This window comes from Mesoplodon mirus (genome assembly GCF_964341445.2).
Source record: "Mesoplodon mirus genome assembly, chromosome: 3".
Classification (NCBI taxonomy): domain Eukaryota; kingdom Metazoa; phylum Chordata; class Mammalia; order Artiodactyla; family Ziphiidae; genus Mesoplodon; species Mesoplodon mirus.
Genome location: NC_138978.1, coordinates 150,648,903 through 150,662,065, shown reverse-complemented (window position 1 = coordinate 150,662,065; position 13,163 = coordinate 150,648,903). Strand labels below are relative to the sequence as shown.

At 41.9% G+C, this 13,163-nt stretch overlaps 1 protein-coding gene across 1 annotated transcript in view; it reads left to right on the top strand.

The window, feature by feature from the left end:
* The first annotated feature begins 1,247 nt into the window (after positions 1 to 1,247).
* The window catches only part of LOC309800318 (uncharacterized protein), a 28,774-nt gene continuing 16,858 nt past the window's right edge, over positions 1,248 to 13,163 (top strand). The window contains exon 1 of the mRNA XM_082614381.1: positions 1,248 to 1,330. The gene's annotated coding sequence lies outside the window, so the exon portion shown is untranslated. The remainder of the gene's footprint in view (positions 1,331 to 13,163) is intronic.

Here is a 13,163-nt window from a genome sequence, read left to right as displayed (position 1 = left end):
TTCTTTGGATAAATACCCAGGAGTGGAATCGATGGACTGTATGGTAGTTCTATTTTTAATTTTTTGAGGAATCTCCATACTGTTTTCCACATTGGCTGCCCCAATTTACATTCCTACCAACAGTGCACAAGTCTTCCCTTTTCTCCACATCCTCACCAACACTTGTTACTTGCTGTCTTTTTTTTTTTTTTTTTTTTTTTTTTGCGGTACGCGGGCCTCTCACTGTTGTGGCCTATCCTGTTGCGGAGCACAGGCTCCGGACGCGCAGGCTCAGTGGCCATGGCTCACGGGCCCAGCTGCTCCACGGCATGTGGGATCTTCCTGGACCGGGGCACGAACCCGTGTCCCCTGCATTGGCAGGCGGACTCTCAACCACTGCGCCACCAGCGAAGCCCTGTAATTCTCTTTTATTGTTTCTTGATTGTCTGTCTTCCCCCACTGTCCTGCGAGCTCCAGGAGAGCAGGGCTCTGGCTGTCTGGATCACTGCTGTATCTCCAACACCTAACCCAGTGCTTGGCTCAGAGTAGGCACTCAGTAAATATTTGTTGATTGAATGAATGGATAAAAACAAACAAACCTAATCCATACATTTACCCCCAATCCATAAACAAAGAAGATGGCTCTAAAGTTTCAAAGTTAAGGAAAAAATAGTGCTGATCTTCTATATCCTCCACTGACTATTCCCCCTAGGTAGGCTTGAATAGCAGTTGTCTACAAGGTATGATTTTAAAACAACCAGGAAGATACCTCTGTTCCACCTGGTGTCATCGGCTTGCTTGAAATTCCACCATTGTCCACGTATTCCCTAGGGTAGGTCATTATCTTCTTAGCATAGCACCTAGCACCCAGCAAGCACTCAATACATTTTAGCTATTCTTTTTAATCTGGTCTTTTAGTGATGCAAATACCCCTGGGAAAGATGGCCCACTGAGTCATCATTAACTCCTTAGTATGAATTAGTTTCTCAGCAGGAATAGTTAAGGAAGGACCTCAGGGTGGGGGCAGGGGTGGAAGTGCAGAAAGGGAGAAAGTTTTCCAAAAAACCACTGGGGAATCTAAAGCAAATCTCAACTTGTGGTTTTGCTGAGGTCCACACTGACACAGCATGAAGATTGCTCTGCAAGCAGCACCAGCGACTGGTGTTTCATTTCGGCGGGTGGTGAGTCTCCCTCTGAGCCCAGCCAGGCAGTGGAGGAAATGAAGAGGCTCTCAAGGGAGGGGCAAGGGAAAGAGGCCAGGGTAGGGTGGTAGAGAGCAGGTGGTGAGAGCAGCTGCCTCTTCAGCATGGATGGCTTCTCCTGCTGCTGCTGCTTCTGGCCCAAGAGACAGGTAACCGGTTCAAGGAGGGCGGAGACTTTGCTTTCAGTTTCTTTCCTACTTGCCTGGAATCTCGGCTCAACAAGGATGAAGTGGGTGCTACATAGCCTAAAGGGATTAGAGAGCAAGGCACCTCCCCCTTCCCTTAAACTGCTCCCTAGGGTGCTATATGTCCTAAACCCCCAAATCAGATGCATAATCTGACAGCTGTTTATGTGGACAATGGGAAAGAATATTGTCCATGTGGTTAAGGTATGTCTAAGGCTCTTAGGAAAAGGATTGAGCTGCAGGTTTAGTGCCTAATGATAAGTAGCTTGAGAACCTGCAGACAAATGTATATTTTTGAGTACAAAATTTCCCCCATTTGTCCTAGATCCTAAACTAGACAGCGAGACCCTTGAGGGCAGGAACGATGCTCTAGTCCTAGACCTCTTAACCCAGCACAGTGGCTGGCACATGGGGATTTGTCTACACCTGCGTGGTCCAATATGGTGAGCTCTTGAAAGGCGGCTAGTCTGAATTGAGATGTGCAATGTGCATATTGATTTTGAAGACTTAGTAAAAAAACCCATAAAATATCTCATTCATAATTTTTATATGAGTACAAGTTGAAATGATCATATTTTGGATATATTGGGTTCAAAAATATATTATTAAGATGAATGCCATCTGTTTCTTTTTACTTTCTTTAATGTGGCTACTAGAACTTTTGGAATTACACATGTGGCTTGCATTATATTTCTATTGGACATCTCTGGTCTATCCTGCCCTGGCCTCCTTTCTGCCACCTTTTCCTGTTCTCCTCAACTCTCTAATCAGACTAGAGATGTCCTTCGTTCTGGACACCTAAAGCCCTCAGACTCTGTTATTGGCCAGAGTAGGATCTCCTGTGTATTTTTTATTTGTTAAGTCACTGATTACACTTTAGCAAAGCTTTGTTCATGCATGTAGTCTGTAACCACACCCTCTGTTCTAGGATAAAGGAATTCAGGTGGCAACGAATAGGAGGGGGACCAACTTTTATTAAGCACCAGGGCTATCAACTTCACAAATGTTAATCTCCTTTAAATTTATTTTCATGACAGCCCTGTGTGGTGGGCATATTTACTTTTTCAGATAAACGAACTGAGGCTCAGAGGGCTCCTGTAAGTTGCCCAAGATTACCCGCCTAGTAGGAGGTGCAGAGTCAGAACTTGAAACCTGGTGTGTTTGGCTCAAGGGCAAGTTCCCCACCCCCCACCCCGACCAGTAGCACAGGCTTCATTTTTGCATCATTTGAAATGAGACTACAGGGGTTCCCCATGCTTCTGTGGGTCCTGCCTGAACATGGAAGGGGCTCACTAACCCCTTGTGCACGGAGCGAGCCCAGGGCTAGGTCTCAGAACACCTGGGTGCATCCTAGTCCTGGCGTGGCCCCTAACTTACTAAGTGGCTTAGGACAGGTAGCTTTCGCCTGTGTAAAACAAAGAGGACCTTCACAGCTGTGATCCCAGTTCTGACAGCTGGGGAAACTGAATTATGCTGCCCTTGTCACTTAATCACTAATGGTTCACACTTGAAATTAGAGGACTTTTTTCTATGTAAGATTTCTTTTCAACACTCTGAGAGCCTCTTACTTCCTCATGTGCAAATTTGTGTTGAATATGCTGAAAACTAAATTCCAGACATGGGAATCCACGTTGTGTGGTTGGGCAGGAAACCTCAAGTTCACTTTCAAGGATCAGGGGGCTTTTGATGCCCGCCCACACGGCAGGCACTTTCCAGAGGGGTTTCATGCTGGTGCGTGTCATGGGAATTTTGCTCTGGTATCATTGCTCTAATGACTAGAAATCCTCATTATCTGTTTAGCAGATCAGAGAGGAATGCCAATCTCTTCAAAACCTGCTTACTAATCCTCCCTGAAAAGCCGTTTTATGAGAGCGACATCAAAGCTGGGACGCCCTGAGGAACGCTCTCTTTAGGCCTCTGACAGCAGCCTCTCTCCTTGTCAGAGCTGAATGTAAAGAGCAAGTAAAGTCCAGCCTGGGGGCTCCTCCGGCTGCAGCTCTGATGCATCCACAGGCAGTTAAGCTCCCTAAGGCCACCCCCGCCCCCCAACTCAGGCCTTAAACCTTTTAATTCAATGCCCTCTGATTGCTGCTAAGAAGGCCTAGGAAGGCTAATTTTCCAAACGAGTTGCCATTTCTTGTTCCCAGTCTCTGAAGGGTAAATTGAAGTGTCCTGAAGTAGTTAGTTCTCCTAAATGGATTTCAGGGTGAATAGTAATTTTTCTCTCTCCAACTTGGCTGAGCCCTAAATTAATTCACTGATAGTCTTCGAGACCTTGATGTTTGAAAAAAATGGGCCAGGGAATAAATCCTTCATCTAGACCCCTTTGAAACTTGGCTCTGGAGTTCCAAGGTGGGGTGGGGAAAAGGGACAGAAAGAACTGCTAGTAAGGATTTCAAAACCTACTTCTTTCTTTTTTAAAATTTATTTAAAAAAATTTTTATACAGTTTTTATTTTATTTTATTTTTATTTTTACTTTTTAAAATTTATTTACTTATTTATTTTTGGCTGCGTTGGGTCTTTGCTGCTGCGCTCGGGCTTTTCTCTAGTTGCAGTGAGGGGGGGCTACTCTTCGTTGTGTTGCATGGGCTTCTCATGGGGGTAGTTTCTCTCATTGCAGAGCACAGGCTCTAGGTGTGTGGGCTTCAGTAGTTGCAGCACACGGGCTCAGCAGTTGCGGTGCACGGGCTTAGTTGCTCTGAGGCATGTGGGATCTTCCCGGACCAGGGCTCGAACCCTTGTCCCCTGCATTGGGAGGCGGATTCTTAACCACTGCGCCACCAGGGAAGTCCTATACAGTTTTTAAATGTTACTTTCCATTTACAGTTATTACAAAATATTGGCTCTAATCCCCGTGTTGTACAATATCCTTGAGCCCATCTTACACCCAATAGTTTGTGCCTCCCACTCCCCTACCCTGTCCTGCCCCTCCCCCACTCTCTCCCCACTGGTAACCACTGGTTTGTTCTCTATATCTGTGAGTCTGCTTCTTTTTTGTTATATTCACTAGTTTGTTGAATTTTTTAGATTCCACATATAAGTGATATCATACAGTATTTGTCTTTCTCTGACTTATTTCACTTAGCATAATGGTCTCCAAGTCCAGCCATGCTGCTACAAATGGCAAAATTTTGTTCTTTTTTATGGCCAAGTAGTATTCCATCATATGTATATGTGTGTGTGTGTGTGCGCGCGTGTGTGTGTGTCTGTGTATCACATCTTATTTACCCATTCATCTGTTGATAGATACTTAGGTTGCTTCCCTCTCCTGGCAATTGTAAATAATGCTGCTGTGAACATTGGGATACATGTATCTTTTTGAAGTAGTAAAACCTATTTCTTTTTAAAATGTGATTATTAGCAAAAAGTGACTATTATTCAATGCATTCCATGACTGCTAACTAGTCAGGGACCCTTGCCTAACATTGTGTGGCTGTAAATAAAATGAGGGAAACATTTTATATGAGCAAAAGCCCTGTTAAATTACTTCTGGAAAACAAACCACAAATTAGCTTTTTAAAAGATATTTTCAGCGTGTTGACAATGGCGATGGTCAAGGCATTCTGTTACCTTCAAATTAAGTTTTTCTGTGAGAATCTGTAAGAAAAGACCACAGGTGGGTAACCTGAACTTGTAAGGCAGCAGCATTAATGGGAAGAACAAGATAAAGATGTTTTTCAGTTTTGCTGAAGCTTGCTATTTGTACACCCCAAAAGGCCACAAACTTCAGAGACAGGGAAAAAGCATCTGAAAAAACAAAGGCAAAAATGACAAAGCTTAATCTTAGTAAGGCTATAAGGGCACGTCATTACCCCAGGGAACAGTTTTGCACTTTCAGAAACTGCAGAGGGAAATTTATGTGTGCTTTTAACTGGGTCAAGAGCCTTTCAAGGCAGGGAGCACACAGTAGGCACTCAATAAATGCCGAATAAATAGGACGTGGTGAGGGGTTGGCTCTTTGCTGACTTGCCATTCTCGGGCCCTCTCGCCTGCTCCTAAAGCTGCTGGAAAGGCTCTGCATCCTCAAAGAGAAGAAAGGAGTGGGGCACACACATGCCCATTCAGTGGTCCACAGAATGATGGGGTGACAGCCAAACACCTCTTCCTAAGGGCTCAGTGATGTCTCTATTTGGATGCATCTTGAAATCCTGACAGGGAAGGCTTGGCTGTAAGCTTGGCAGTACGCCCTTGGGTGTGCCGGGTGGGGGATGAAGATGAGGGAGGCAGTGAGAAGGGTGATGGAGAGCGGATATTGGCCATGAGGGCGATGCTGCAGGTGCTCCAGGGCCTTCAGAGGGGCCTGGTAGGATGCTGACGCCCCATCCCCAACAACACGTCGGGTGATGCAGCTAGTCCTTCCTCCAAGCTGCACAAATAAAAAAAGAGCCAGGCGTGCCTGAGTCCGGGAGGATCCCACATGCCGCGGAGCGACCGCTGAGCCTGCGCGTCCTGAGCCTGTGCTCCGCAACGGGAGAGGCCACAACAGTGAGAGGCCCGCCTACCGCAAAAAAAAAAAAAAAAAAAAAAAAAAAAAAGAGCCAGGAAAGCTGGCAGGAATGTCTGGAGGGTGATGGAGGGTGGAGGCCGGGAGGATCTGGTACTGGAACCTGAGTCCTCGCTCTGGCAGCAGATTCTTCCCAAGCCACCCACGGTGCCGTGCTCTCCCTGGCTCCCTCCCTGGCTCCCTCTTTCACAGCGGCTCCTCCTTTTGCTTTACAACATATATTTATTTAACATATCTGCATACGACTTTGAATTTCAAAATGAGCTAAATATAAAGTGACTCCAGTGAGGCGTAGGCGCTGGGTGCAGTAGATTAAGGTGACACTTACTGAAATGTGTTTTAAAATAGATCCCAGGAAAATGGAGATGGTCTAACCCTTGCTCATCACATATCAAAATAGATTCCTGGCAGAAAAAACAGGTTCACTGCAAACTGCTTCACTGACCTACATTAGAAGTAGCAGACGTTACTAGAAAGAGGTCAGAGTGGCAAGATAAATTAGATCGCTGTTAGATGCAAGGAGAGATACTCCGTAAATAGAAGGGGAAAATTAGGGGTTGTGAAAAGAAGTTTTACTGTCAGGAGAATTTTTTTTTTTCTCCTCCAGCTGCTGGGTTCACAGGCAGCTTCAGTTACGCCCAGGCTGCCTTTTGGCAATTCCATTTGCTTCTGCACACTTTTAAAGAACTATCTTCACTTTCCAAAACTTCTGTTATAGCGGTACTGGAGGTCTTAGAGGTCTCAACCCACCCCTTCCCCCTCACTCTCCTAATTCCAATTCTCTCCTTTCATCGTTAACCTCATGAGGGCCCGACGCGATGGAGAGTGGGAGCAGCTCTCTCCTCTTCTATTCTCTCCTCTCCTCCCCACTTTCAGTACAATGTACGCTCACTGAAGAAAAATTAGAAAACACAGAGGAGTAAGAAAGGAGACCATGAAAGTCACGAGGAATCTCACCACCCAGAGAAAATGATCATTGCCAATGATGTGGACGTGGAAAGATGGCCATAATATATTGCTAGGTGGGGAAATAAAGAATACACAGTGCATGCATGCAGACACACACACATACAGTGTATTCATTTTAATGGAGAATATTTGACATTCTATTGTGTTATCTGCCTTTTGTTGACTCGGCAGTATGATGTGAGCATCTTTCCCTGTCAATAATTTGTTTCCACAGATCACTTTAATGGTTAAATCTTATTCCACTTTATGGATATCCCACAACTGACACCACAATCCACCATCCCTAGGTTGTTTCTTCATCCCGAGGATGTTTCTTCACTGCTGCTCTTGTAAATGACTTGGCAGTCACCTGTCTTAACGTCCGAATCTCTGCACACATCCTTGGCAATTTCTTCAGGATAAATTCCTCTAAGTGGAGTTGCTGGGTCAGAGAAGTATGGACATTTTTAGGGCTTTTTGATGCATACCACCAAATTGTTCTTCACAAAGATTGTAACAACTTGCCTGCCTGCCAGAACACTTGCCAAGGCTGAGCATTTTCATCCTTTTAAATTTTTTTTTAAAGATTTTTTGTTGTGGACTATTTTTTTAAAGTCTTGTTGAATTTGTTACAATATTGCTTCTGTTTTATGTTTTGATTCTTTGGTCGGAGGCATGTGGGACCTTAGCTCCCCGACCAGGGGACCTGCACCCCCTGCACTGGAAGGCAAAGTCTTAACCACTGGACTGCCAGGGAAGTCCCTCATCCTTTTTTTTTTTTTTTTTTTTAATGGTTTTAAATTGTTGCTTTAACTTTCTTTAATTATTAGTGAGATGGAACTTATTTAAAGATGTATGCATCTGGCCATTTGCATGCATGTTTGTCCAAACATTTCTTGAGCATCAGTTAGGTGCTATGGCTGGGTTTACAGCAGTGTGCAATGATTGGTGAGTCAATGGCTCCTTTCGGGAAAGGTCTCAGCCTAATGGGAAAGCCAGACAAAATTACAGAAGATTTCAGCTGTGTGTGACAAGTGCTATGGTCTGAGATGTTGTGTGGGAGAGTCACCCAGCCTGGTAACCTTGAGGGGTGGGGAGTGGAGAAGGAAGACTTCCTGGAGGAGAGGACAGCTCAGTTTAGTCCTGATGGAAGAATAGGAGGAAGGGAAGGTGGCCAGGGGCCTATATACAGGCAAGGATGTACACAGGGTCTGGGGAAACTAAGAAGAGCAATTTGGCAGTAGCGTCAAGTATAATAGGAACTACTAAGTGACAAGGCTGGAGGTGTGGGCAACCAGATGGTGACAGGCTTCATATGCCTATGTAAGGCCTTTGGACAATATTCTGGCAGTTGTTGGGAGACACTGACCCCCGGCAAGCAGATTTATGCACAATAATAATAATAATATGTGTGAAGCAACATGGTCCTAGAAGAGACCTGGATGCCTCACTGGCTGGCCTCTGCCCCAGTCACTTTATAACAAATCCTGAGACAGTTCAGTGTTCCTGCTGTCTCCTGTGGTACCTTTGTGGGAATAACAAAGAAGTGCCCCTTTCTCAAGAAGTCTTTTCAAGTTAGTAGATTATGTACTTCTCAGTAATAACAAAGCAAGCAGAAGTTTATTCTCCATAAATTATATACACAGAATTATTGAATACAAAATAGTAGAAAATTAGTGTTTTTAGTCACAAACATAACAACGCAAAACCTCTGGGATATAACAATTTGTTGTAAGATAGTTTCAGTCGTAAAGTAATTTTCATGAAAACAAAACTTTCTGTGGTAATGTCAATGCTTGCTTGTTCCAATATCTTATTTTCCATAGAAATGCTCCCTAGATTTGACAGTCTTTCTTGTGATATCATGGGTGTTAAGTAGTTTTTTATTAATTTTAAATTGTGAGAATCTACATTTTCCACTGGTGACTGATACTGCCAAGGTTATTGTATCCTGAGATCTACAATGGTTTTAGTAAAATGTGTCTAATACATTATCGATACAAATATATTGACGCATTTCACGTGAGTCAACTAGATTTTTCTTACATCAATGTCTCATCGTTATCATATTTCCTACCATGTTCCTCCATTTCAATCATGGTTTGGTTTTTTTTGTTGTTTGTTTGTTTTTTTTGCCATGCCACAAAGGCTTGTGGGATCTTAGTTCCCTGACCAGAGATAGAACCCATGCCCCCAGCAGTGGTATTGCAGAGTCCTAACTGCTGGACTGCCAGGGAATTCCCTCAATTATGTATTTTTAATGGTTATAGAAGTTCATATTTATCATAAGTTTTTTCAAATTACACATATCATCTAGAATACTGCATCTTTTAAAGAGCTATTGCTGTTTCCAATATAGAAAAAAAATTTTGATTTTGATATTGACCTTTGTATTTATTGTAAAAGGGCTGGCCCTGGGGTTCATAGTTAAAATGAGTCTTCGCTTTCCTTTTTCTAATATTTTCTATTTTGGAGAAGGTGGCATCAATGTCAAGAGACTACAATGTGTTTGGCATCAATAATATATATTTCATTAACTGTTTTATGAACCGGGTAAAACTTTGTGTTTTTTCAAAGTGCTTCTTTTTTTAATATTTTATTTATTTATTTATTTAAAATTTTTGGCTGCATCAGGTCTTCGTCGTGGCATGCAGGATCTTTCGTTGCGGCACGAGGGCTTCTCTCCAGTTGTGCCACGCGGGCTCCAGAGTGCGTGGGCTCTGCAGTTTGTGGCACGTAGTCTCTCTCGTTGAGGAGCGTGGGCTCAGTAGTTGTGGGACATGGGCTTAGTTGCCCCGCGGCATGTGGGATCTTTGTTTCCCGACCAGGGATCAAAGCCTCGTCCCCTGCCTTGGAAGGCAGATTCTCTACCACTGGAGCACCAGGAAAGTCCCTCAAAGTGCTTCTTAATCTCCTGTAATGTTTTCAAATATATTGTGTACATTAACTTTTTTTTTGGCTGCGTTGGGTCTTCATTGCTGCGCGCGGGCTTTCTCTAGTTGCAGCGAGTGGGGACTCTTCTTCTTTGTGGTGGGTGGGCTTCTCATTGCTGTGGCTTCTCTTGTTGCAGAGCACGGGCTCTAGGTGCAGGGGCTTCAGTAGTTGTGGTGCCTGGCCTCAGTAGTTGTGGCTCGCGGGCTCTAGAGCGCAGGCTCAGTAGTTATAGCACACGGGCTTAGTTGCTCTGTGACATATGGGATCTTCCTGGACCAGGGCTTTAACCCGTGTCCCCTGCATTGGCAGGCGGATCCTTTTCTTTTCTTTTTTTGAATTTTATTTATTTTTTTATACAGCAGCTTCTTATTAGTTATCTATTTTATACATATTAGTGTATACATGTCAATCCCAATCTCCCAATTCATCACACCACCACCACCACCCGCTGCCGCTTTCCCCGCTTGGTGACCATACGTTTGTTCTCTACATCTGTGTCTCAATTTCTGCCCTGCAAACCGGTTCATCTGTACCATTTTTCTAGGTTCCACATATATGGCAGGCAGATTCTTAACCACTGCACCACCAGGGAAGTTCCTGTACATTAACTTTTGATTTTTTCATATTTATGTTGTCATAAATTTGTCATATGTTGTCATAAATTTTATGTCAAATTAGTGTTGAACAAATGTATTTTTAAAAATATTTTTCCAAAAGCATAGCTTTGGCTTGTGTTTTAGAATCTATATCTTTACTAATATCAATGATTTCTAAAAGACTTTTCCATACTGCCTCTAACTGAATTTTTCCAGTCACGCTGTTTTCAATTGACTTTTCCATCGTTTATTTGACAGTTGTCTCAAATTCATGTTTGATTACTCTGTTTTCAATACTCTCCAATGATTCACTGAATTCAAACAGTTCTTGGATTGTGTAACACGATTTAGCAACGTCAAAATAATTTTTTGTTATATTACTTTCTACTAGGTTTAAATAATGGGCAGCCTTAGAACTTTTGAGGTATCTTATGTTGAAATCCATTAAGTTTGTCATAAATTTTTTGTCATTGTTGTAACCCTGCCCCCTCAAATTGTTATTATGGCCTAGCTTCAGTGTTTTCTTGTTGGTGGTCTACTAAAAATCTACTAAAAATCTTCCTCCGGCTATAAAATTTCCTGTGGAAAAAAATTCTTTAATATTTTCATATATATTTGCATTTTGAAAATTTACAACTCTAAAAATAACTGTTTCACATGGCTTACATCAAGAGATGTGCCTTAGTTATTTAATTGTGTAACATTTAACATTTCTTACAATGTTCAAAACTATTTTGGTCAACAAATCTGCTATATTTTAATTATTCGACTTTTGTTTTTCATTCACTAAATAATGTGTAATGTTATTTGGTGTTTGTATCCTGGATAAATGTTCTGCTTTATTGCTATTATTAATCTTCTATGATTTCTGCAAGTGAAGAAAAATCTCATTAGAATGCTCATACATTTTCTTGGATGATCCTCTGAATGCTAGATAATATCTTGCTAAAAACATAATTGTGTTTATTATGTGTTCAACAAGAGAATGCCAATATTTTCTTTATCATACAGAATCTGTTTTGCAACATTAATAATTACATATTTTTCAAATCAGATTTGAAACTTGAATATATGGTATTACTATTAATGTTCATTTTAGATTCTTCATGATTACAAAAAATAATAGTGCTAAATGCTCTCAATCTTTGTGCTTTTTCTTATTTTCCAGTTGATTTTTTTCATTCTCAAATTGCTGGCAAAAGGTAGAATCCTTTGACTGAAGTGTAATAAGTAACCAGAACCTAGTGATTTTTTCCTTCACCATTTAGAAAAATTTGTGTCCGTTATATTGTCCTAAACTTCCAACCTGTGTTATCTTATGTAAAGTAAAAATTTCATACTTGAGGTGGGTAATTTTCAGCAAGAGTGCGCCTTGTTTCACACTCAAACTACTTGGCCATATATTTGGGTTCTTTGCATTTTTTTCTAATTTTCCTTGATAGCTATCAGTCGTGGTTGATGACGGAATGAAAACGTAAATTCACATCCTGCTCACGTTTCTGTGACACATTCACTGAAACCTATGGCTCTGAACCCTTATTTTTATCTTTTTGGCATTTCACCTTTTCCTCCCCAAATTTATTCAACAATACAAAAGATTTTATTTCATTTTGTCTGTAGGCAGCTTTTCATTTTCTGTTTTTGGTTTGATATCTTTTTTCTTTCCAATATCATGGGAGTAATAACATATGAGCTTAGTATTTTATTTTAGAATGTGTAGCTTTAAAAAATATTATTTAGCAAGCTATGAATGTAACTGCAGTTAATTTTTGTCATAAAGAAATTTCCTTTATACAGGGAGGAAAGAAATGTAATGGAATACTACTCAGCCAGAAAAAGAATTAAATCCTGCCTGTTGCAACAACACGAATGGACCTAGAGGGTATTATGCTAAGTGAGATACATCAGACAGAGAAAGACAAACACTGTATGGTTTCACTTATATGTGGAACCTAAAAAACAAAACAAATGAACAAACATAACAAAACAAAAATAGAGTCATAGATATAGAGGACAAATACATGGTTGTCAGAGGGGAGGGGGGTGAGGGAAGGAGAGAAATAGGTGAGAGAAATTAAGAGGTACAAACTTCCAGTTGCAAGGTAAAGGAGTCATGGGTATGAAATGTACAGGGATTATGGTCAATAATTATGTAGTATCTTTGTATGGTGACAGAGGGTGACTAGACTTACTGTGATCATTTTGAAATGTATAGAAATATCGAATCACCATGTTGTGTAACAAGAACTAACATAGTGCTGTAAGTCAATTGCACTTCAAGAACAAACAAACTGGGGCTTCCCTGGTGGAGCAGTGGTTGAGAGTCCGCCTGCCGATGCAGGGGACATGGGTTCGTGCCCCGGTCCGGGAGGATCCCATATGCCGCGGAGCGGCTGGGCCCGTGAGCCATGGCCGCTGAGCCTGCGCGTCCGGACCCTGTGCTCCGCAACGGGAGAGGCCACAACAGTGAGAGGCCCACGTACCACAAAACAAACAAACAAACAAACAAACTGAAAGAAAAAGAGATCAGATTTATAGTTACCAGAGACAGGGGTGGCTGGAGGGGGAATTGGATGAGGGCAGTCAAAAGGCACAAACTTCCAGTTCTAAGATAAATAAGTACTAGGGTGTAAGGTACAACCTGAGAAATATAATGAACACTGCTGTATGTTACACATGAAAGTTGTTAAGGAGTAAGTAAATCCTAAGAGTTCTCATCACAAGGAAAACATTTTGTTTTCTGTTTCTTTAATTTTGTATCTATATGAGATGATGGATGTTCACTAAACTTACTAAACTTACTGTGGTAGTCAT